This window comes from Hemitrygon akajei, unplaced genomic scaffold (assembly GCF_048418815.1).
Source record: "Hemitrygon akajei unplaced genomic scaffold, sHemAka1.3 Scf000052, whole genome shotgun sequence".
Lineage (NCBI taxonomy): Eukaryota > Metazoa > Chordata > Chondrichthyes > Myliobatiformes > Dasyatidae > Hemitrygon > Hemitrygon akajei.
In genome coordinates this window covers 5,081,289-5,107,366 of record NW_027331938.1, presented here as the reverse complement: position 1 = coordinate 5,107,366, position 26,078 = coordinate 5,081,289, and the positions used below count along the sequence as shown (strand labels likewise).

Genomic DNA, 26,078 nt, shown 5'->3' with positions numbered 1-26,078 from the left:
GGAAGCATTAAGAAGAGGGACGACTCACGTCTTAATAAGCTGGTAAGGAAGGCGGGCTCTGTCGTGGGCAAAGTACTGGAGAGTTAACATCGGTAGCTGAGCGAAGGGCGCTGAGTAGGCTACGGTCAATTATGGAAAACTCTGAACATCCTCTACATAGCACCATCCAGAGACAGAGAAGCAGTTTCAGCGACAGGTTACTATCGATGCAATGCTCCTCAGACAGGATGAAGAGGTCAATACTCCCCAATGCCATTAGGCTTTACAATTCAACCGCCAGGACTTAAGAACTTTTTAAAAGCTATTATTAATGCTTTTTGAGATAGTGATTTAGATGCATATCATATTTTTTACTGAGTTAAGTATTGTATGTAATTAGTTTTGCAACAACAAGTGTATGGGACATTGGAAAAAAAGTTGAATTTCCCCATGGGGATGAATAAAGTATCTACCTATCTATCTATCTATCTATCTATCTATCTAAGAACAAACCGCCGGAGGAACCATGGACGTCCAGTGTAGTTTCTCCTTTGGCTCCTCCGACTCTCCGCCAAACCAAGGGTGTAGCCATGGGCACCCGCATGGGTTCCAGTTATGCCTGCCTTTTTGTTGGCTTTGTGGAACAGTCCATGTTCCAAGCCTATACGGGTTTCCGTGTCCCTCTTTTCCTTCGCTACTTCGACGACTGCATTGGGTCTGCCTCCTGCACGCATGCTGAGCTCGTTGACTTCATTAACTTTGCCTCCAACTTTCACCCTGCCTCAAATTTACCTGGTCCATTTCAGACACCTCCCTCCCCTTTCTTGATCTTTCTGTCTCCATCTCTGGAGACGGCTTATCTGCTGATATCTACTATAGGCCGACAGACTCTCACAGCTACCTGGTCTATTCCTCTTCCCACCCTGTCTCTTGCAAAAATGCTATCCCCTTCTCACAATTCCTCCGTCTCCGCCGCAACTGCTCTCAGGATGAGGCTTTTCATTCCAGGACGAAGGAGATGTCTTCGTTTTTTAAACAAAGGGGCTTCCTTTCTTCCACCATCAAATCTGCTCTAAAAAACGCATCTCTCCCATTTCCCGCACATCAGCCCTCACCCCATCCGCCGCCACCCCACTCGGGATAGGGTTCTCCTCGTCCTCACCTACCACGCCACCAGCCTCCAGGTCCAACGTATAATTCTTCGTAACTTCCGTCACCTCCAACGGGATCCCACTACCAAGAACATCTTTCCTCCCCCCCCCCTTTTCTACTTTTCGCAGGGATCGCTCCCTACACGACTCCCTTGTCTGCTCATTCCCCCCCATCCCTTCCCGCCGATCTCCCTCCTGGCATTTATCCTTAGAAACGGAACAAGTGCTACACCTGCCCTTACACTTCCTCCCTCACCACCATTCAGGGCCCCAGATAGACCTTCCAGGTGAGGCGACACTTCACCTGTGAGGTCGGCTGGTGTGGTATACTGCGTCCGGTGCTCCCGGTGTGGCCTTTTATATATTGGTGAGACCCGACACAGACTGGGGACCATTTCGCTGAACACCTGCGCTCGGTCTGCCAGAGAAAGCAGGATCTCCCAGTGGCCACACATTTTAATTCCACCTCCCATTCCCATTCTGATATGTCTATCATGGCCTCCTCTACTGTCAAAATGAATCCAAACTCAGGTTGGAGGAACAACACCTTATATACCGGCTGGGTAGCCTCCAATCTGATGGCATGAGCATTGACTTCTCTAACTTCCGTTAATGCCCCTCCTCCCCTTCTTACCCCATCCCTGACATATGTAGTTGTTTGCCTGTTCTCCATCTCCCTCTGGTGTTCCCCCCGCCCCTCCTTTTCTTTCTTCCTAGGCCTCCCGTCCCATGATCCTTTCCCTTCTCCAGCTCGGTATCACTTTCACCAATCACCTTTCCAGCTCTTAGCTTCATCCCACCCCCTCCGGTCTTCTCCTATCATTTCGCAGTTCCCCCTCCCCTCACTACTTTTAAATCTCTTCTATCTTTCCTTTCAGTTAGTCCTGACGAAGGGTCTCGGCCCGAAACGTCGACAGTGCTTCTCCTTATAGATGCTGTCTGGCCTGTTGTGTTCCACCAGCATTTTGTGTGTGCTGTTTGAATTTCCAGCATCTGCAGATTTCCCCGTGTTTCCGCAACATGAAAGCCAGGACATCAACAGGATCCGGGACAGCTTCTTCCACCAGGCTATGAGAATGATTAATTCATGCTGACAAAATCGTATTTTATGTTCTATTGTTGAACATACTATTTATTATAAAGTACTATAAATTGCACATTGCATATTTAGACGGAAACGTAAAGATTTTTACTCATGTATATGAAGGATTTAAGTGTAACTATCTTGGTCAACCATTGTCCAGCCTGTATCCCACCACCTCAAAGATATATATATATACACCATCTTGGTCAACATCTGTCCAGCCTGTATCCCATCAACGATTATATATCAACAATCTCTCTTCTGCCGTTGTCTTCATTATGACGTATTTTTGACTCACTGAGTTGATACTGAAATCGGTGTTTGTTACCTGGAACTACCGGAGGGTTTATTGAATACAGCACGTAGTAAGTTAAAGACAGCCATTGCGATTTTAGCTTCAAAGTTAAAATGTCTGCTGTATTAATCGTTGTCGGAAGGAGGGTTGGAAGCAGAGAATACAGATTGATAGTGGGGTGGGATGGATGTTGTGAGCATTGACTGCATTATCCCTGTATTGGATTGAAGAGAAAATTAATGGATATTGGTATTACATTTGTGCTAATTTGTTCTGACCGTCACAGATATCGTGTAACCAGTTAATAGTTGTGCATCATTTAAAGTAAAAAGAGAAAATGGTGGAAATCTTCAGCAGATCGGGCAGCGTCTTGGACAGTCCCGGTTCAGATACTGGGTCTTCCACAGTTTCTCTTTCCACACATCCAATCTGATGTACCGAGTTTCCAACACAGGACTTTCAATTTTACATTTAAAATGTTTTATTCCTATTAGCCTGCAGGAAATGTGACGGGCAATTGTGCTGGGCAAGATCTCATTTAACAATAGCACAATGATAAAATGTGTTCAGTTTATCTGGTGGAGACAATGTGTAACATTATACCCGCCTGCTGTTGCCCCGCGCCCAGGTTTTCCAGCCCGATCTCTGGCCCAGTCAGAGGTTCATCAGGTTCCCGTTCTGACACAGGTTGATGTCGGAGTGTTGGTGTTTGAAGTCTGAAGGGCCGAGACACTGCAGCATATTACTGGCAACAAGGAGTCCTGGGCGAGTTGCTGCTTGAGCTGTAACCCTGAGAAACACTGGGCCTATGTAGCTGTCAGTATCGGGGATTTGACCCAGGTCAATACTTCCACAGATGGGGGCTGGATGTTCCTCCTTTCACAATGAATCAAAAGCCTCGGGGTGCTGGGCATTGGCTATGGGGAAATTTCTGATTATACCACGCAGTGTGAGATGCGGGGACGATGTGTGAGGATTCGGGGGTCGGTGAGTGGCAGATTCAGCTGTGTGACCCTGTTAGGTTAGGTCCTGAGATGTCACAGTTTTAGATCCAAGTACAATGGACCCGGGGTTCAAGCTGCCCAGGTTTATGAGGTGTTGAGCCAGTATTTCTGTTCTGGGCTCAAATGTTTGTTTCGGGAGTTTCTTTGGAAGAAATGACTGCTATACCGAGGAGAGGATGAGTTACCATCCCATCCCTCACAGTGACAGGCTGTGAGTAAACGGGCTGTACCGTGTTTGCAACAGTAGAAATAGACCCTGAGGTTGGTGTTCAAACTGTGTTTGGAAATCCCCCCTCATTGTCTCCTGTCTGTCAATCGTTGGAAATGAAGCTGATGTGTTCAGTACAACTGTGGCTCACGTGGTTCACAAGAGTAATCTCAGGAATGAGAGGGTTTCTTTACGAGGGTGATTGATAAGTCTGTGGCTTGTGGTGGAAGGAGATGAGTTATTAACTTCAAACTTTATGTATAATCACTCAAAGAGATGATTTGAATGTGCATGTAACGAGAGCTGTATAACCCGTCTCCTTCTACCTTGGGCCATGAACTTATCAATCACTCTTACTGTCGACCAACTCTGGAGGTCCAAGTTGTCGAATTCTGCAAAGAAGGGATCCGTTTGCTCCACGACCGCTGGACTAAGCGTGTAAATGTAGGCGGGGACTATGTTGAAAAATAAACGTGCTGGGTTTTCTAAAATGGACTCCTTCTACCTTGGGCCACGAACGTATCAACCACCGCTCGTATGACAAGCATTTGATGGCTCTGAGCTTGTACTCTATTGAGTTCAGAAGTACAGAGGTGGACGGGATCTTATTTAAACCCACAGAATACTGAACAGCCTGGAGACAGTGGACACGTGGAGGATGTTTCCATCAGACGGAGAGTCTGGGGTCTGAGAGGACAGCCTCGGAATAATCAAGCTTCCCTTAAAACTGAGAGAAACTTCTCCAGCCAAAGAGTGGTCGATCTGTGGAGTTTGTTGCAACAGATGGTGATTGGGGCTGTCACTGGACATATTTCCGGCAGAGGTTAATATATTATTGATCGCTAACTATTGTCATTTTTTGTTAGCCAGAACTATCAGAGGATTATTGAATACAGCATGTTAAAAGCAGACTTTACAATTTTAGATTCTTCATTTCAAAATGGCTGCAGTGTTAACCTTTTTCAAAACTATACTCACAGCATACGATGCTGAGTTTGTTATTTCCCTTTTCGGTTATTTTCGGTGAGCCACTTCCTCCGTTTCCAGGGTAACGGCCCACCAGAGCTGCAAGAAGAGTTGCACATTCTTTTTATCGCTCTGTGGTCACCGCCTCTCAGCGCAGAGACAATGGCCTCGGGAGCAAATGTAACAGAATGATAGTGGGAGGAAAGGATGCTGTGAGTATTGGCTATGGAATGAACTGAGAACATAGAACCAGAGAAACATAGAGAACCCATAGCATAATACACAGGCCCTTCGTCCAACAGTGCTCTCCCAAACATGAACATACTTTAGAAATTTCCTAGGGTTACCCATCAGCCCTCTTCTTTTTATCTCCATGTACCTATCCAAAAGTCTCTTAAAAGGCCCTGTTGTATCCGCCTCCACCACCGTCGCCGGCAGCCCATTACACGCACTCACCACTCTCTGCCTAAAAAAAACTTACCCCTGACATTGCCTCTGTAACTTCTCCCAAGCATCTTGAAACTGTGCCCTCTCGTGTTAGCCATTTCAGCCCTGAGGAAAAGCCTCTGACTATCCACACGATCTATGCCTCTCATCATCTTATACACCTCTACTAGGTCACCTCTCATCCTCCATCTGTCCAAGAAGAAAAGGCCAAGTTCACTCATCCTATTCTCTTAAGGCATGCTCCCCAATCCAGAGAAATCCTTGTAAATCTCCTCTGCACCCTTTCTATCGCTTCCACACCCTTCCCGTAGTGAGGCGACCAGAACTGCACTCCAAGCACAGTACTCCAAGTGGGGTCCAACCAGGGGCATATATAGCAGTAACATTACCTCTTGGCACTTGAACTCAATCACAAGGTTGATGAAGGCCAATAACACCGTATGCCTTCTGAACCACACAGTCAGGCTGCGCTGAATTTTTGAGTGTCCTATGAACTCAGACTCCAAGATCCCTCTGATCCTCCACACTGCCAAGAGTCTTACAATTCATACTATATTCTGCCATCATATTTACCTTCTAAAGTGAACCACCTCACACTTATCTGGGTCAGACTCCATCTTCCACTTCTCAGCCCTGTTTCGCTTCCAATCGGGGTCCTGCTATAACCTCGACAGCCCTCCACACTATCCACAATACCTCTAACCTTTGTGTCATCAGTAAATGTACTGACCTATCCCTCCACTTCCTCATCCAGGTCCTTTAAAAAACTGACGAAGAGAAGTGGTGCCAGAACAGATCCCTGAGGAACAGCACTAGTCAGCGACGTCCAGGCAGAATATGACCCATCTACAAACAATTTTGCGTTCTGTGGGCAAAGCCATTTCTGAATCCACAAAGTAAAGTCCGCTTGGATCCCATGCCTCCTTACTTTCTTAATAAGCCTTGCATGGGGTACCTTATCAAGTGCCTTGCTGAAATCCATATACACTACATCAACTGCTCTACCTCCATAAATGTGTTTAGTCTCATCGTCAGAAAATTCAATCAGGCCGGTAAGGCACGAGCTGCCCTTGACAAGGCCAAGCTGACTATTCCTGATCATGTTATGCCTCTCCAAATGTTCATAAATTCATGAATCAGAACATGTGAAGTTGAATTCCTTACTTCCTATTTTCAGTTAGCTCTGCTGAGCCAGTTCCTCCATCACCAGGGTAACAGCCCAGCAGAGCTGCAGAGTGTTGAACATATTTATCGCTCTCTGGTCACCGCCCCTCAGTGACCTCAGGAGCCGGTCTGGAGGCCCGGATGTCTTGAGCATTCACTGTATGGAATATATAACGTTTCTATCGCAGGAAAGAGATAACTAATGAATGTAGGGATTGCATTCATGCAAATCTGTTCAGGATGTCACAAACAGGGTTCAAACAGGGATCACTCCCTCCACAATCCCCCTTGTTCATTCATCCCTCCCCACTAATCTTCTTCCAGGTACTTATCCCTGCATAAGCCTAAGTGCTACACCTGCCGTACCCCTCCTCCCTCACCTCCATTCAGAGACACAAAGCAGTCCTTCCGGATGAGGCAACGCTTCATCTGCGAATCTATTGCTGGGCTCATCTATTGTGTCCCGTGCTCCCGATGCGGCCTCCTCCACATTGGTGAGACCCGCCATAAACTGGGAGACGGTTTTTGTTTAGCATCTCTGCATCATCTGCCACAAGGGGGGACATTGCAGCGGCCAAACGTTTTAATTCTGATTCCCATTCGGACGTTTCGATCAGACCGCCCTCAGGGTGGAGGAGCAACACCTTAGTGATCGTTTTCACAAAAAAAACCAAAGGCCGGCAGATGTGTGGAGACGGAAGGGATGGAGGAAATGAGGATCGGACAGAAACATGTGGCTGAGATGGGAGAGCAGCCGCCATCTTGTTGGTGGTTAGAGGACTGAATGGCCTCCTCCTGCTGTTTTTCACTTGATGTTTCAGTGTTCCTGTCCAGTGAGGCTCCGGAGGAATGTGAATAGAAAAAGAGTGTTTATAAACATAGAAGTGATTTCAATGAAACCTGCACAATTCCTTTGAGGGTGGGAATTGTATGTCGGACCGGGATGGGAATCGAACCCTTAACTCTGAGAACCGGGAGATGGAGCCGTGGGGACGGGGAAGATACAGAGGGAAACATTAAAAATGTAGCTGGTGTAAATATGGAATAATGTGGGGAATGCGGCAGGTAGGTCGGGCAGCGTGTGAGGGGCGAGGAGCAGAGTCACCGGTTTCTCGCTCCCACTTCAAACGCAGATCTGCAGCATCTCAGGTTTTCGCTTCCGAGGCCCCGCCCCCGCTCTCACAGCCTCCGGATGGGCGGGGTTTTCTTTCCGTTCTCTGTTGAAGCTGATCGTCTGTGGGGAGCCGGTGGACGGATCTCGCTGCTCTCCGGACAAACTGATGAAGTTCTCATCGGTCAGTATTGAGGCCGGTCACTGGGGTTGAACGCAACCGACAATTTCCCATCGGTGAGTACTGAAGTCGATCCCGGGGGCGGGGAACCTCATGTTGGGCAGAGAGTCCCGTTAACTTCCTCGAACTGGCGGCCTCGTCCCGCTTCCTGGATACAACCTGTCGTGGTCGGTCCGGGTTATGGGACCTTCACACCGAACCGCCTGAGATGAGCCGATGCTCAGCCCCTGGTGTTCTGGTCCCAGGAGCGGGATGAGGTGGTGATGCCGAGACTGAACCCATCCATTAAGATGTACCTGATGAACTTTACCTCCATCACCCGGCCCGGTATCGGATCCAAACTCCACCTGGATCGACGCCTGGGGTCGATAATTGTTTTACATATTTCCAGCACACTGGAAGCGGCCGTTCGGCCTGTTGTGTTCTTGCAGACAGCGGGTTAAATTAAGCAATCGCAGCCTCGGGACACAGCTCCACGTGTATGAGAAGTTTCATCTTTCCCCGTTCAGACAGGACAGTGAGATCCAGATCTCTCACGTCCTCTCGGGGGATTGGGAAGTTTATTTCCATCTTCTGTCCATTGCTACGACTTGCCGAAATGCTGACAGTGTTTCCCGATATCTGGCCCCATTAACGCGAGAATTAAGTCTTGTTCATTTATCTGGGTTTCCCGGAAATGTGTACGCTCCCTCCGGAATTTCCAAAGGAGCAACCCAGGCTGTCTAATATTTCCACACGATTGAAATGGGGAATCTTTATTTTGTACAGAGGTAAAGTGAAAATCGTGTCTCCGGCATTCTCTACACAGATCAATACATTGCAGCAGTACATTGAGGTAAAACAAATCATTCTCAATGATATATATATATCAACCATCTTGTTCCACCTCTGTCCAGCCTGTATCCCACTACCTCAATGATATATATCAACCTTCTAGTTCAATCTCTGTCCTGCCTGTATGCCACCAGCTCAATGATATATATATATCAACCTGCTTGCTCAATGTTTGTCCAGCCTGTATCCCAATGCCGCAATGATATATTTCAGCAATCTCTCTTCTTAACTTTGTCTTCATTGTGAAGTTTAGTATTGCACCTTTCTATTTATTTATTTATTTGTGTGCCTGTTTGTTTGTTTATTTATTTATTTAGTCAGTTAGTTAGTTAGTTAGTTAGTTAGTTAGTTCGTTAGTTAGTTGGTTAGTTAGTTAGTTATTGTTCGCTAGGAATACCAGAGGTTTAGTTGGACACAACACGTGACAGGGTAAAAGCAACCATTTCAATTTTAGTTTCACCGTTACAAAATGGCTGCACTGTTAATCTTTGTCATAACGGAACTCACAGCATCTGATGTTGAGTTTGTTATTTCCTTTTTCGGTTATTTTCAGTGAGCCACTTCCTCTGTTTCCAGGGTAACGGTCCGTCAGAGCTGCAGCAAGTGTTGCAGTTTTTATCGCTCTGTGGTCACCGCCTCTCAGTGTAGAGACAGTGGCCTCGGGAGCAAATGTAACAGAGTGATAGTGGGAGGAAAGGATGCTGTGAGCATTGGCTGTGTGGGATGTGTTACACCAGGGTCAGAATGAACTCAGAACTAACAGAGTGGTTGGGGTGGGGTGGCATTTACAGTTCAGGGTGGCAATCTGTTACTATCTGTGCATTAAAATGAAGAGGGAGTAAATACTACAGTTGCAGGAAATTTAAAGTAAGGAAGGGAAAATACTGGAGACGCTCAGCAGATCGGCAGCATCTTGGACAGTCTCAGCTCTGGAACTGGGTCTTCCACCATTTCTCCTTTCAGAGACGTAGTCTGATGTACTGAGCTCCCAGCATTTTCTACTTTATAATTTTACATTTTGTTCCTGCTGCACTGCAGGAAACATGGCAGCCCGCTCTGCTGTGCAAGATCCCACACAGCGATGACATAGAGATCAAATGTGCTCGGTTTAGCTGCTGGGGTCAGGCTGAAGTGTATCCGCATCCTCTATACAGACCGGGGAACCAGCCTGAGCACCGGCCCCGGCAGAGGGTCATTAGGTTCCAATTCCACCTTAGTTTGTGAATCGGAAATGGCAGGAACCCCACGGCAAATTGCCGGCACCAAGGCGTCTTTGTATGGGTGATAATATTGGGCTGGTGACTCTGATGATATGGAATTGGCAGTATACGGGCTACAGTCCAGGTTGGTAATTCTGCAGCTGGGATCGGAATTTTCTCAGTCTGCAGTGAAGCTGAAATCCCGGGCGGTTGGGCATTGGTTATGGGGAAATCACAGTCAATACTGTCCAATAGGATATCATATCTGTCAAGTATTTTGGAGATTATTTAAGAATGAACTAGGGCGTTAGGTGAAGTTGGGCAGTGACGTTGTTCATCTGAACTTTGGTAAAGTCTGTAACAAGATCCTGCATGGCAGCTGATCGGGGAGGTTCGGTCACGTGGGATTCACAGGGGGCTGGCGAGGTGGATTCACACCGGGCTAGAGAACAAGAAGGAGAGGGGGATGAATGTAGATGGTTCTAACGAATGGAGGCCTGTGACGAGTGGGATGTGAGTGTCAGTGTTGAGATCTCTGTAATTTACTATTCATGCCCTTGATTTGTATATGAATGTACATGGCTACAGAGAAAATGTAGTGTAGTTTTTTTGGGGGGGTTTGATTTACTTTTCAGCTGGTTTGGCACACTATTGTGTTCCTGTGATGTACTGTTCCATGTTCTGTTCTATCTTCAGCATCTAGAGTTTCTCTTTGACTTCCACTGGCAGATAGACAGGTGAGAGTAAGGGGGAATTTCCAAATGTGAATTCAGTTCTGAAACCCCGGTCTATTTCTACCGGTGCAAACACAAAACAGGGTATTTAATCACAGCCTCTCCCTGTGAGAGATGGAGTGGGAACTCATTCTCTGCTTTGCTTCCAAAGGAACTTCAGAACCAAACATCTGAGCACAGAACAGAAATACTCGCTCAACATCTCATAAACGCGGACAATTTGATTCCCTGATTCATTTTATCTGGGTCAAGACATGTGTGGTATCCCAGGATGCAACCTCAGAGGGTCACAGCCCGCACCCAGAGCCTCGCACATCTTTTCCACATCTCACACTGAGAGATTCACGCTACCAAGATCCAGCCCCCGGAGACGTCTGCTTCATTGCGGAAGGAGGAACATCCAGCCGCATCTGTAAAAGCACCAACGGAGACTGAAGCCCAAACACTGACAGTTCCATATTCCTGGAGCCCCCATCCCAAGATTGTATCTCAAGCACCAGCTCTCCCAGGGCTCTTTGTTGCCAGAATAATCCGAGGAATGATAAGCATTATGCATGTGGAGCATTTGATGGCCCTGGGCCTGTGTTCAGTGGAGTTCACATGGTTGGCGGGTTAGGACAGGGGTGATTATTTACACCGACTGAATGACAGGAAGTTTGGTTGCAGTGAGAATGGAAAGGGTGTCTTGATTAGACGGAGAGTCTGGGATCTGAGAGTACCGCCTCAGAATAAAGAAGCTTCACTTTAAAACTGAGATGAGAGCAATTACTTTAGCCAAGTGTTGGTTGATCTGTGGAATTTTATGCCACAGAGGGTGGTGGAGGCTGTCGTTGGGTATATTCATGTTCTGGATTGCTAAATAGGTTGCGTGCTATAGCAGGGAAGCAAGAATACGGTGTTGGAAAAAAAAATCTCCATGATTGATTTTGGAGCAGACTAGAATGACCGAATCACCTAATTCTACTCCTGTGCATTATGATTTGTATCTTATACCATGACTGAGTAATGAGTTCTTTGTGTCCCATCACAAAGAAGAGAAACTCTTCAGATGCTGCCAAGCAACACACACAAAATGCTGGAGGAATTCAGCAGGCCAGGCAGCATCTATGGAAGAGAGTAGAGTCGACATACAGATGCTGCCTGGTGTGATGAGGTCCTGCAGCAATTTTGTGTGTGTTTCTTTGTATCCCATGTCAGGCTTTAGAAAGTGTGAGGGGCAGTTACAGATTTCTTCACTCGCATCATTATATATGAGTTCAAGTTTAAGTTCCAATAAGTTTACTTCTTTGTTCTACTTTGTATGAGTAACATGCTTCATTATCTCTCTGGTTAAAGATAGACCTGACCTGCGAGATGTATTGGAAGAAAAGACCACGACAGGAAGAAAATCACAACTGAAGGCGAGTGAACAGCAACAATGAACCAGCCCGAAGACGGACAGCAGCAAATGGAGATAACCCATCTGACTTGGCGTCTCCATTGATTCAGTCAGGAGAGAGTTTGGTGAGTCTTATTTACCCAAACACTGGTCCTTTAGACATTACATTTCTGTGCCAAGGAAGGTAGGAAATAGCTGGAGTGGGACTGAATAAGCCTCGGAATACCAGTATGCGTCTGTCAGACCCATTTGCACTCACTGCAGATTTGCTAATTACTCTGAGAAGCCACGCAAATTCCCTCATATTGTTTGCTCATTTCAAACTCTTATCAGTTCTGCTGTTTCCTTGCTTGGCTGTGTTAGGTCACAATAATCTCAAAATGCATTGAGAATTTCCTCTCTTTATAAGAGGCCGCAGTTTTCTCCTGCTCTAGTGATTGCAGAAATGTGGAATTACCGTGAACTACAGCAACATGTCATTGACTCCTCTGTCTATTGCAAGCTGCAACGATATACTTGCCCTCGAGTATGTTGTCGCACAAGCCTCCGCAAACCCTCTTGAAGCCGAATGTCCCAGCACCACATTTCAGTCTTAACCAGCAAATGCCAACCAATAATTTACATTTGTATACCCTGTCGCCATCAAATGCTTTTCTGCTAATAAATTGTCAGAACCTACGAACCTGTGATTAAGCATATTTAGGTTTTATAATGAAGTTATGTTCCCATTTGGCCCTGTACCAAAGGCATGGGTTATATCTGTACTTGAGATGTCCCTGCAGCCGGGACTTCTGGAGCTGCCGGGGTGAGTTTAAACTCAGTCGCTGCGGGATGGGAACCAGAGTGTTTGGTCAGATAATAGAAGGGTTGATATAAAGGTAGATGCGAGTTCACAGAGACTGTGGAAGGATCGGATGTGGACAGGGCATCATGTAGTCAGTTGGAAATGTCTTTAATTCAATACAATATGTATTAAGAATACGAGTAACTTAGAACATGGATGGTACATGTTATCACCATTACACAGACAGGACTGTTACAAGGGCAGGATTGGTGTTTGATGCTCCAGGTTTTACTTGTTTCATAATACATATGGGAGGGGGGGTGGGGGGGGTGAAAGGCGGAGAATTGTCTTTACTAATTAGGAATCATATGACAGTTACATAAACAGTGGACATCAATGTGGGTGGAAATCAGAAAAGGGAAGGGAGCTATCATTCTGTGAGTATTCTATCGGCCTCCCCCAAAGCCACTGGGATAATGAGAGCAGATAACTTGGCAGATTTGGGAAAGGTGCAAAAACAACAAGGTTATTATCATTATTGATCTCAACTTTCCTGATGTTGATCCCACCTCCTTGTTCCAAAATGTGTCAATGGGGCAGAATGTGTTGTGTGTCCAGGAAGGATTCTTGACATGGTATGTGGATGGGCTAACTGGAGGATTTGCCATACTGTATCTAGTATGAGGCAATGATGCTGGTCAGGCGACAAATGTCACGATGGGTGACCCTTTTGAGATAGAGACCACAACACCCCAACTTTTATCATTGTCATGGACAAGGATAGTAGCAGACGATACGAGGCAGTATTTAACCAGTGGATGGATAGTTACAATGGTATTCGAAGCATCTTGGGGGTGTAAATTGGGAAAACATTTTCAAAGGGAAATGCCAGATGCAACTGTGAAGTTTGTTTCAGGAACACTTGAATGCGGTTCGGGGTAGATTTGTTCCACACACAGTGAAAGAATGTTTATATAAACGAACCGTGGTTCACAAGGGATGAGAACATTTCAGCAAGAGGGAAAATGAAGCATTATTTAGGTACAGTAAGCAACATTCAAGCGAGGCTCTAGAGAATTATATGGTATCCTGGAAGGAACTTAAGAAGCGACTTGGAGGTCGAAGGCAACTTGTGAAGTCCTTGGGAAGTAGGACGAAGGAAAACCCAAGGCATTCTACATGTGGGTGAAGAAGAGGAGGGTGAATAGATTGAGGGTAGGACTAGGACTACTCAGGAACAAAGGTGGAAACGTGGCTGGAGGATGCGGTGATAGGTGAGGTGCTTAATGAATGCTTTGCTTCAGTTACCAATGAGGTGGACAGTGATTGTGATGATAGAATAGCAGCATGGCAATATTAAGAAAGAGATGTTCAATCTACCAATATACACCACATTACTACAGGAAGTGAGGGGGGAGGTTACCGGGCATTGACAATGATCATTGTATCCTCTCTGGCCACAGGGATAGTAACACATGATTGGAGGCTGTCAAATGTTGTTCCATAATTCAATTGTCATGGTTCCGGTTGGCTGTTCCCCTTTAACGCTCCTTTCTTCCTAATTATGCCCTAATTTCAGTCATTAGATCTCCATTGCTGCTAGTTTACTCAATTACCATACACCTGGTTTTCATCAGAGACTGTGAAATAAATACGATGGCGACACGATCACAGGTTGCCAGTTTGTTGGTCTATTCCCATGTGATACTTTGTTTCTCGACTGCTTAGAACTGTTTGTTCTAAGTTCAACTCCAGTCTCAAGATATTCCATGAAAACCGCGTCACCGTGTCATGACTCCATGTCAGAGCTCCGTGTCAAGATTCCTCCGGTTTGCTGTCCAACGTTCACGCCTGCGCCCGCATCCCCAACTCAATCTCCACGCCGGTGTCCTGCACTTGGGTTCTGCTCAGTCGCTCTGTGCCACATCAATAAACCCAATGGGTTTAATCCTGGGGATTATAGACCAGTGAGTGTTACATCGGGGTGGGCAAACCTTGGAACTCCAGCTGAAAACAATGAAAGACAGTTCCTTATCTTGCTCCGGTGGTTGGACTTGACAGCGGTGAAGGCAAGGCTCAAGGCAAGGCAAGGCTGCAGGCGACGCAGGCTCCAGGATGAAGGTGAAGGGAAGGGATACAGACAGGGGGTATGGACAAGAATCAGCTTCCTCAACAGAAACTGGGGAAAACCTGGACTAAGGAACATGGACCGGACTGTGAACCGGAATGCGCTACGATCTTAATGTGTTTCCCCGGAAAGGAGCTCCAAACCCACCAGACAAAGCAAGACTACCCAGACACACCAAGTCAGGAGACCAACTCTACCACCCAACAAACCAAAAACTAAAGCTACAAGACCTACACAAAACCACATAGTTACAGTTAACGTATAGTTACAACAGTGCAGCCAATACCATAACTGATTAAAAACAAAACCATGGGCACAGTAAAAAATAGTCCAAAGATGTTAAAAGATTCTAAGTTCGAAAGAAACCATGACACAGTTTCCACAAGTCCTCAGGGTCCCGATAGACTCGTCATCCCACGCAGTCGGCAGAAGGGATTACCCCCGCTATGGACTTCCAAGGCGCCTGTGGACTCAGCTTCACAGACAATGAAAGCTCTGTCAGACCCAGCCTCGCAGACGCAGCACACAGTGAAAGCGCCCCGACCGCAGCGGACTCCGAGTCCGTCGAACCCGTTGTGTTAAAGTTAGACCTGAGGTGAGAGATTTATTGGAAGAAATGCCCCAAATGGAAGCAAACCACGAGTGAAGACGAGGGAACAGCAGCAAGTTAACCTGCCCGAGGACTGAGAGCACCAACTGGAGAGAACCCATCTGACTCAGAGTTTCCAGTGATTCAGTCAGCAGAAAGTCTCGTGAGTCTCATTTACTCAAACACTGGTCCTTTAGACATTACATACCTGCACAAAGGAAGGTAGTAAATAGTTGGGATGAGACTGAAAGTGCCCAGAAGTACCAGTTATGCCTCTGTCAGACCAGTTACTATCACTCCAGGTCAGGTGATGTGCTGTCAGTATCCCAGCTCTTTAAAGTCACTCACATTCCCCACACTGGGATTTGATATCACTCTGCGTCCCCTCATGCCTGACGTCACGTGTGAGTTCCCCCACACTAGGATCTGACGTCACGTGCGCACTTCCTTACGTCACACTGGTGCTGAGACGGTTGAATTTTACCGGCTAAGGTAACAGCTACCTGACCCACCCACCCCACCCGACAGACAACAGAGGCGTTACCCTCTTCACATTGGTGAGAAGTGATATCAATCACTGCTTACACCCAATAATAGAGATGGACCTGCTGATACCGACTTCCGCTCCCGTCCTGAAACTCCCATTCAAAACAGAACAAATCTCAAAGTAAATGTCCAGCCTTTTTATTTATTTACATTTCCCTCCACGTGAAGTGACTTCTGTGGCCGGATTATAATGTATTGCTGACAGAGAGGAGGAGACCGCTCGGCCCATTGGCTTGATGCAGGCTACTCGCAGAGTGAGTGATCTGGCAGAATTTTACTGAGATGATAAAGATGATGTGAGAGGGGGGTGAGTCTGAGAGGTTGTTTGTCTCTGGGGAAGGAGCCCATTGACAGTGGAGAAGGGGGGTGAGGATGGTGTGAGAGGGGTGTGAGTCTGAGAGGTTGTTTGTCTCTGGGGAAGGAGCCCATTGACAGTGGGGAAGGGGGGTGAGGATGGTGTGAGAGGGGTGTGAGTCTGAGAGGTTGTTTGTCTCTGGGGAAGGAGCCCATTGACAGTGGGGAAGGGGGTGAAGATGGTGTGAGAGGGGTGTGAGTCAGAGAGGTTGTTTGTCTCTGGGGAAGGAGCCCATTGACAGTGGGGAAGGGGGGTGAAGATGGTGTGAGAGGGGTGTGAGTCTGAGAGGTTGTTTGTCTCTGGGGAAGGAGCCCATTGACAGTGGGGAAGGGGGTGAAGATGGTCTGAGAGGGGGGTGAGTCCGAGAGGTTGTTTGTCTCTGGGGAAGGAGCCCATTGACAGTGGGGAAGGGGTGAAGATGGTGTGAGAGGGGGGTGAGTCTGAGAGGTTGTTTGTCTCTGGGGAAGGAGTCCATTGACAGTGGGGAAGGGGGGTGAAGATGGTGTGAGAGGGGGGTGAGTCTGAGAGGTTGTTTGTCTCTGGGGATGGAGCCCACTGACAGTGGGGAAGGGGGGTGAAGATGGTGTGAGAGGAGTGTGAGTCTGAGAGGTTGTTTGGCGGATCAAGGAGCAGGGTGAGGAAGGAGCCCATTGACAGTGGGGAAGGGGGGTATATTATTGAAAGGATGAAGATGGTGTGAGAGGGGTCGGACAGGATACAGAGGCGAGCAGAGGGATTCACCACATTGGGAGGCAAACACCGGCACACTGTTGATCTGCAAGTGTGGCCGATGGTCCGGGCAAAGTGGTTTGGAGTCGTGTTGGGGGGGCAAGAATGAACTGGTCTTGAGTCTTATTGAATGACAGGATGAACTGAACGGGCTGAGTGGCCTGCTCCTGTTTCTGGTGTCTTGGTGTTAAAAGGGAATGAATAACCAGACCCTTCTTGGGTCTGCATGATGTCCCAGTGGGTGTTTTAGGGACCGGTGCTTGGAGCCCAGTCGTTTCCAAACTGTGTCAACAACTTGGCTGAGGGAACAAATTTAACATTTTCTAGACTGCTCTTGAAAAAAATGTATATTTGTACATTGTTAATGACAGAAAATCTATATTTATGATTATTGACACAACATATATATTTGTATATTGTTAATGACATAAAACTTGTATTTCTATATTGATAATGGCGCAGAATTGTATAATCTGTCATCTGAATGTACTTGCCTGTGATGCTGCTACAAGTCAGTGTTTATCTGTCCCTGTACCTTCCCATATTGTGCACTTGGCAATAAATTCAATATTTGTTTCTGCTGCAGAAGTGGGTGATCTCACAGTTCCCACATTGGGCTCCAGCTGACCTGTTTCTCCAACTCACTCCTTTTACCTCAGTTTCCCTGAAACCTCTTGACAAGAGACACAGAACATTGAACAGTACAGAACCAGAACAGGCCCTTCGGCCCAAAACGTTTTGCTCTGCTAATTAAATTAGGAATCAAATGGCTAACTAATCCCTTCTGCCAACACAATGTCCACACGTCCCTCACACTCATGTGCTGATTTAAATATCTCTTAAAAGTCACCGCTGTGTCTCCCAGAACCAGCACCCCGGGCAACACATCCTAGCAACCCGCCACTCTCTCTGGTAATAACACTTGCCCCTCACATCTCCTTTCAAACTACTCCCCCTCACTTTAAATACATGGCCTCTTTTATTAGACATGTCTAACCAGGATAAAAAATATTGTCTGTCTTCTCTATCTCTGCCTCTCATAATGTTATACACCTCCATCGTCTCACCCCAGCCTGCAGGGCTCCAGAGAAAACAACCCAAGTTTGTCCAACCTCTCATTATAGCTCATGCCCTCTAATCCAGGCAATATCCTGGTAAACCTCTTCTGCACCATCTGTGCGTTATGTAATGAGGGACTGAGGTGCAGTGACTAGGGAGGGAGGTAGAAAGTACATTGTATTTATTGTAAGAGTTATCAGGTATAAGAATGAAAATGACTTTAACGATTATTTGGACTTTGTTGAGATTGTACCTGGAATATGGTGTAAAATCCTGCCCCACCTCAATACTAACACGGGTTATATAGACCAAAGAACAAACTGCCGGAGGAACTCAGTGGGTCGGGCAGCATCTGTGGAGGGAAATGGACCGTCAACATTTCGAGCCGAGACCCTCCCTCTGGCCTGAGAGTGGACGGGAAATAGTCCGAGAAAAGAGGTGAGGGGTGGGGATGAGGCAAGAGCTGGGGAGAGAGAGAGATGGATCCAGGTGAGGGGGGAGGTGGGAAGGTGGAAATAGTGACAGGGGTGGGAGGTGAGTGGTTGGGGCAACACGGGGCTGCAGAAGATGGAAATTAATTCTATAGAGGATGAACAAAGAGGTTAGAGAGTATTTGTTGTAGAGAGTGCAACAAAGATTCAGCAGACTGATCCCTGGAGTGGTGAGGTCATCATATGAAGAAAGATCAAATGTGATAGCCCTTTCATTTAGAGAATCGAGGACTGAGAGGTGAACACATTGAAATGCACAACATCATTACCGGTTGAACAGCGATCCCAGTCTCTGGAAAAGGGGGTGGACTGTCCGAGACTGAGATGAGGGGAAATGTCTCCACTCCGAGGGTGGTGAATGTCTGTAAATCCCCTCCACAGAGGGCGGTGAAGACTCGGTGATCGTCCTCACATAAAACAGAGGCCGGCAGATGTGTGGAGACCGAAGGGATGGAGGAAATGAGGATCGGGCAGAAACATGTGGCTGAGATGGGAGAGCAGCCGCCATCTTGTTGATGGTTGGAGGGGCTGAATGGCCACCTCCTGTTGCTTCTCGCTTGATGTTTCAGTGATCCTGTTCAGTGCGGCCGGGGAAATGTGAATAGAAACATAGACTGATTTAAATAAAACCTGCACAATTCTGGATTGGGTCTAAAATGTGTGCCGGACCGGGATGGGATTCAGACCCGTAACTGTGACCCGGGGGGTGGAGGGATGTGGACGGGGAAGATGCAGAGGGAAATTTTAAAATATATCCAGTGTAATTATGAGATGATGTTTGAAATGCGGTGGGGGGGGGGTGTCGGGCAGCGTGTGAGGAGCGAGGAGCGGAGTCACCGAGTCACGTGGGAGACCGTCCACCCGTCATGTGATCCCGTTGTACCGCAGGGCTGCAGCATCTGCAGGTCCGTTTCCGAGGCCCCGCTCACAGCTCCGATAACGCGCTGACGACATCGCGCATGCTCAGTACGGGAAGGGACTTTAGTCTGCAGAAGCAAAATGCTCCCACGAACGGAGCCTTTGTTGCAGCGCAGATGGAATTAAACACTGCCGGACAAACGTTTATGAAACCTGGACGTTTTTCTTTGTTGTACTGCATTTTTATCCTGTCCTTTAATTAGTAAGTAAGATCAAAAAAATGTTTTTTTTTTCTCTTGTCTGTCTTCATCCTAAAATATTCATAGATGCATTTTACAAAAGAGGACACATCTACGATGTTGTGCTTTTCTCAGTCCGTGTGAAAATTTCCGGCTCAGAGCAATGGTTGATCCATGTAGCTGCAGAAATAGTAATTAGAGGGAACATTGGAGACCGAACCACGTTACATTCTATGCATATTAATCACGATTGAATATGGTACATTATCGTGCTTCCTGTTATCGAGGAGATGTTAAAAGTCAATAGAGTGGACAAAACAGTTTCACCGGGAGCCTCTCTGGTATCCAGGAAATAGTAATGAATAACGCAAGAAAAATTAATAATAGTTTCGCCTTGTCCGTGGGAGCGTACTGTGAGGCAAAGACACTCAGGTGCTGAATGATATAGAACTAATATTGAGCCGCGAATAACTAGACGGTCCATTTACTATAAATTCAAGAGCTTTTCGTTTTCGTTTCTCGAAAGATCACTATTAATGCCCCGATAATCACTTTTACTACCTTTTCAGAACACTGGGTGTAGTACCTCCCCCATTATAGGTCTGAGCAAGGATGTGATCTGGGCCAAATTGCGCAATTAAGCGTTCAGCATATCACGCATCATCCTGGATAATCCCAGTTCTGATACTGGGTCTTCCACAGTGTCTTTTTCCACAGATGCAATCTGCTGTACCGAGTTTCCAGCACTTTATAAGAGGACGCAGGAATATGGCATTGGGGCGGAAAAAAAATCAGCCATGATTGAATGATGGAGGAGACTCGATGGACTGAATCACTTCATTCTGCTCTGATATCTTATCATGACTGAATGATGAGTCCTTCGTATCCCGTATCAGGATTTGTGACGTGTGAGGGACAATTACAGATTTGTTCCATGAGATTCTTTTATTTGTCTTCAGCGTTTAAATTTCAGTGAGATTAGCTTTTGAAAAAATTGAGCACAGATATTTTTTCTCCTTTGCATTGTTAATGTGCTTCATTATCTCTCTGGTTAAAGTTAGACCTGCGGTGAGAGATTTATTGGAAGAAAAGCCCACAGCTGGAAAGAAGCCAGGACTGAGAACGAGGGAACAGCGACAAGTGAACCAGCCCGAGGACTGAGAGTACCAACTGAAGAGAACCCTCTGACTCAGAGTTTTCATTGATTCAGTCAGGTGAAAGTTTGGTGAGTCTCATTCACTCGAACACTGGTCCTGTAAACATTACATATCTTTACAAAGGAAGGTACGAAATAGGTGGAATGCCTCGGTCAGACCAAGTTGCAATCACTCCAGGTTCTTGTAATGTGCTTTCAGAAGCCCAGCTCTTTACAGTCACTCACATTCTCTGAGTGTTTGCTCATTTCAAGGTGCTGCATCATCTGAAGTAGCTTTTGGTTAGTTCTGATGTTTCCTTGTTACGTTATAATCATCTTAAAATGCGTTGACAATTTCCTCCCTTTATAAGAAGCCCCAAGTGTGTCATGTTGTAGTGATTGTAGAAATGTGGAATTACCATGAACTGTAGCAACATGCCCTTGATCCCATTGGCTATTGCAATCTGCAGTGGTATACTTACCCTCGAATATATCGTCACGTAGGCCTCTGCTGAGAACAGACCATTTATAAAGCAAAATATCCCAACACTGCATTTTATTCAGTCCTAACTAGCACATGGCAACCCATAATTTACATTGACATACCTTGGCCTCATCAAGTACTTTTCTGCTAATTACATTGTCAGAACCTGTGAACGTGACATTAAGCAGAGGTGGGAATTCAAAGTTATGTTCCAATGGACGTTGTGCATGGGACTTCGGTAAAGCCTTTGACAAGGTGTCACGTGGCAGCTTGGTCTCGATGATCAGGTTCCATGCTGTCCAGAGAGAGCAAATTGGATGTATTCAAAATTAGCTTCAAGGTAGCAAGCAAAGAGTGCTGGTTGAAGGTTTCTCCTCGCAATGGAGGCGAGTAATTAGCGGTGTGCCGTGAGGTTACAAGTTGGGACCTTTGATATTCGTTATTTTATAGCAATGATTTGGATGCGGTTGCACAAGGATTACTTGACTGGTAAGTTTGCAGAATGCACAACATTAGTAGTTCTGTTCACAGAGAAGATTATCGTAGCATCTAGGGGATCTAAATGGACAGGGGCTGGTAAAGAGATTGCAAAGCCAATCTGATCAGCAGCGGATTCATGCAGATGTTGGGGATCATGTGGAGGAAACAGCCAGAGGAAGTGGATGAGCCAGGTGCAGTTGCATAATTCAAAAAGCAGTTGGGGTGTGTAGATGGAGTGAAGAGGCCAGAAGGGAGATGGCCCCATCACAGGAAATTGTGACCATCTCAGTGGGCACTGTGGTTGGCATTGTCTCGTTGGGCTGAACGCTCTGAATTTGGATTGTATTGCTCTGTGACTCTGTCAGTAGATGCGCCAGGTATCAGTGGACAGATATGGTGTGGAAGTGGTTACTAACAGGGAATGTTTGGTCCCCATGCCAAATGCTACAGGGGATGGAAATACTGTCATATTTGCAAAGTAGTCGTACTCTCTGTCTGACTGTCTGCTTGTTCTGAAATTTAGAGCCTCACCAGCAGGTGGAGCTGTCCTGCAGAGCGACCAAAGTGTTATCAGACGACGACAATCAACAATCGCCAGTCAAAATCAGAATGGACAAAGGTATGATCACAGGGATCTTTGAATTAAACTTTTGTCGCATTTGTACACAATAGTTCAGATTAAAAAACTGACAGAGGTGTTAACAGTGCATAGAAAAGTTTCATCCAGCAGTGTCATTTATCCCACTGGTAAAGCGGCCTTGAGTAATTGATCAACCCAACAGTTCCAGCGCAGGGACCTGACACCAGTAATGGTCGAATCACTCCGCTCATCATACAAAGCTTCAGCTGAGTGAAAGGAGCAGGGGCTCCTGAATCAGGTGGTTGTGGGTGAAACACAGACAGGAATGTGACAGCGATCTTGTTGTTTATGTGAATGTTCAGGGTCAGGGTCCATTTCACCTCCAGACAGGCCCTGATGTGTAAGACATCCTCAACTTTCATTTATAAAATTCAGAAGCAGATGAAAGGAGCATTTCCGGGATTTCCGAGATTCTATGATAACACAGCATTTCAGGTTTTGGAAGGAAAGCTACCAACTCCCCCCCCCCCCTGGTTTTTCTTGCCTGCTACGCAAAGGAGGAGGGGTGTCACCGAAATCTGTTTTCTGTAGCGGAGCGGAGATCATTGCCGGTGCTGGGAATGGCTGAGGAACAGGAGGCAGCTCATTCTAGATACATTTGTGATCTGCTTCGGAGTTTTAACACCCCAGTGAATGTCTGGGCTGTGGAGAAATGGTGAACCTGAGTTTCTAAATATTTCCCTCTTGATATGATCTTCTACCTGAATTTAAATTCCCAGGATCTTGGCTGGGAAACCCGGCATAACCAATGACCAAATGTCTGTGTCACCTGTAGACATTGTGATTGTGCTCAAATCTGAGATTCCAGCTGGAATAAAAACGATGCTCCAGCCTGGAAACGGGTCCTTCGGCCCATATAATTCATGCTGATCTAAATGTCCCATTTTCCTGCCGTTTTCCCAAATTTCCCTCGTAAACTTCTTCTCCCCTTTTTCCTGCCCACATGCTCTCAATTTTGTAATTTTATTTGTGTTAGCGGCCTCCTCTGGATGCATGTAATTTATACCCATCAGCAACCACCTGGAAAAATGCCCCTTTGGTCCCTTTTAAATCTCTGCCTTCGAGTCTCAGACCTCCTTACCCGGGCAAAAAGACTGTGACCATCTGTCCTATCTGCACCCCTGATTACTGTATGTGTGTGTGTAAGGTTTCCCTTCAAGCTCCTGAGCTCCAGGGCAAGCTGTCCCAGCCCAACCATATAACACAAAAAACAACACCCTAGCCCAGTACCGTAGTGTTCATTCTTCACTTCACACTTTCCAGCTTCATCACCTCCATCCTATAGATTAGCAACTGCAACTACACACAAAGCTCTATAACCAAGACTTTGCCAATGACATGCATAGTTGTTACATGATGATCAGCAGGTGGGGGATAAGGTGGGAACCAGGGGAGAGGACAGCATAGATCGCAAGGGAATGGTCAGCCTGCGACCCAGGGGACCGGACGACGTGCGTCTCAAGGGAATGGTCAGTCGGTGACCAAGGGGACTGGAGAAAGCAACTCAAGTCCCCTTGTCCAGTCTCCAGCTCCTCGTGTGACAAAGCAACTGGAGAATGTGTGATCCAGCGGACTGGACCATGTGTAATCCCGTTGCTGGTCTTTGTGTGACACAGACTACTGGACAGTTAGTGACCGAGGGAGATTTCAGCTTGTGGAAGATAATCACAGTGATATTTCCCGGTATCACCGGACACCGGTGCATTATGATCCCGTGGTCATCCGTGCGTTCAACTGCTGTGATTAGTATTACTGTGCCGATCCTGCTATTTTACTGGGAGTAAATGTGTCCGGTCACCGGCTTAACGGGATGATCACCTGACAGGATGTACGGTTCACATTAACCAGCACAGTCCCCCTCCAAATCTGGTCAGCCAGAATCTCGGCTCCATTGTAATCTGAATCAGTTTTGCTCAGATCTAAATCATACTTGTATAACCTGCAATTCATCACTTATTTCAGGTGGGAAATTGAAACGAGCAGCGAAAAGACTGAAGAGGATTTTACCAGGCGGATCATCGAGGGAAGATGATCTGGACACGGGAAGCAAGGTACCAAAGCAGGGTCAGATTGAGAGCGATGTCCCAATGGAATGCGGTCCGGCCGCAGAGGAGGAGGAGAAAATTCAGCCCAGAGACAGTGACGTCAGAGACACCGATCAGGACAATGGAACCGGCACAAGTGAGGCGACTGCCTGTCAGCTCAGAGACAGTGGCGTCAGAGACACCGATCAGGACCCAGGAACCGGCACAAGTGAGACGACTGCCTGTCAGCCCAGAGACAGTGGTGTCAGAGACACCGATCAGGACCCTGGAACCGGCACAAGTGAGGCGACTGTCTGTCAGCTCGGGAACTCATTGAACACAGAACTGTCAAGTCCCCAAGAAGGAGTGGGTGAGTGAAATATGAGGGTAATGTGCTCACAGAATGCGGCAGGGTGGAGGGTAAAGGTGACGCCTTGTTAGAGGGTTGGTCAGAGGAGAGGGAAAAGGTGTGGGTGTGGTACATGTGGTGCACTGGGCAGCCGTTACCCCACTACAGGAAATGTACTACCTGCTCTGAGGATTTCCAGGATGTGAATTGGAGGAAATGCAGCTGTCCAGATGAGGAGAGTGTTTCCGGGATGTGTATCAGGGGAAATGTATTCGCCAGGATGGAGAGAGTATCTCTGGGAAGCGAATATTACCAACAGTCCCAACGTTTATGCCCATCCAAATTTAAATAGGTGAATGGGTCTGATGGGGGATGGACTGGTTTATATTAAATGTGGTCCTTCTATTACGTAATGCCTAGAACATTGTTGGGTAGGCTTTCAGGCAAGTGTTAGATTCAAGTCAAGTCAAGTCACTTTTATATTGCCATTTCGACCATAACTGCTGATACAGTACATAGGAAAAATGAGTCGTTTTTCAGGACCATGGTGTTACATGACACATTACAAAAACTAGACTGAATTACGTAAAAAAAAAACAGAGGAAAAGAAAAAAAAAACACACAACAACTACACTAAACTACACACCTATCTAGGACTGCATAAAGTGCACAAAACAGTGCAGACATTACAATAAATAATATACGTGACGATCGGGCAGTAAGGTGTCAGGCCAGGCTCTGGGTACTGAGGATTCTGACAGCTTGGGGGAAGAAACTGTTACATAGTCTGGTCGTGAGAGCCCGAATGCTTCGGTGCATTTTCCCAGATGGCAGGAGGGAGAAGAGATTGTATGAGGGGTGCATGGATCCTTTATAATGCTGCTGGCTTTACGGATGCAGCGTGTGGTGTAAATGTCCGTGATGGCGGGAAGCGAGACCCCGGTGATCTTCTCAGCTGACCTCACTATCCGCTGCAGGGTCTTGCGATCTGAGATGGTGTAATTTCCAAACCAGGCAATGATGCAGCTGCTCAGGATGCTCTCAATACAACCCCTGTAGAATGTGATGAGGATGGGGGGTGGGAGATGGACTTTTCTCAGCCTTCGCAGAAAGTGGAGACGCTGCTGGGCTTTCTTTGCTATGGAGCTGGTGTTGAGGGACCAGGTGAGATTCTCCGCTAGATGCACACCAAGAAATTTGTTTTGTTCACATTCAGAGACAGGCTGCTGGCTCTGCACCAGTCCGTTAGCCGCTGCACCTCCTCTCTGTAAGCTGACTCGTCGTTCTTGCTGTGTGTTGCAGCACAGTCGTAGGTCAGCAGAGTGAACAGCAGTGGCCTGTGCACACAGCCGTAGGGGTCTCCGTGCTCAGTGTGATGGTGTTGGAGATGGAGAATTAATCCAATTTTGTATCTGTAGGCAGGTTCAAGACACGGTTTTTTGTTGAGTTGGGT

At 46.7% G+C, this 26,078-nt stretch overlaps 1 protein-coding gene and 1 long non-coding RNA gene across 2 annotated transcripts in view; both read left to right on the top strand.

The window, feature by feature from the left end:
• Positions 1-26,078, top strand: part of LOC140721207 (uncharacterized) — a 135,271-nt gene that overhangs the window by 98,807 nt on the left and 10,386 nt on the right. The gene's annotated exons all lie outside the window — the stretch shown is intronic.
• LOC140721183 (uncharacterized) lies at positions 7,531-24,534 on the top strand. The gene is made up of 5 exons (XR_012097334.1): positions 7,531-7,646; positions 11,693-11,860; positions 20,571-20,738; positions 22,136-22,231; positions 24,215-24,534. It is a non-coding gene; the product is annotated as an uncharacterized lncRNA (long non-coding RNA).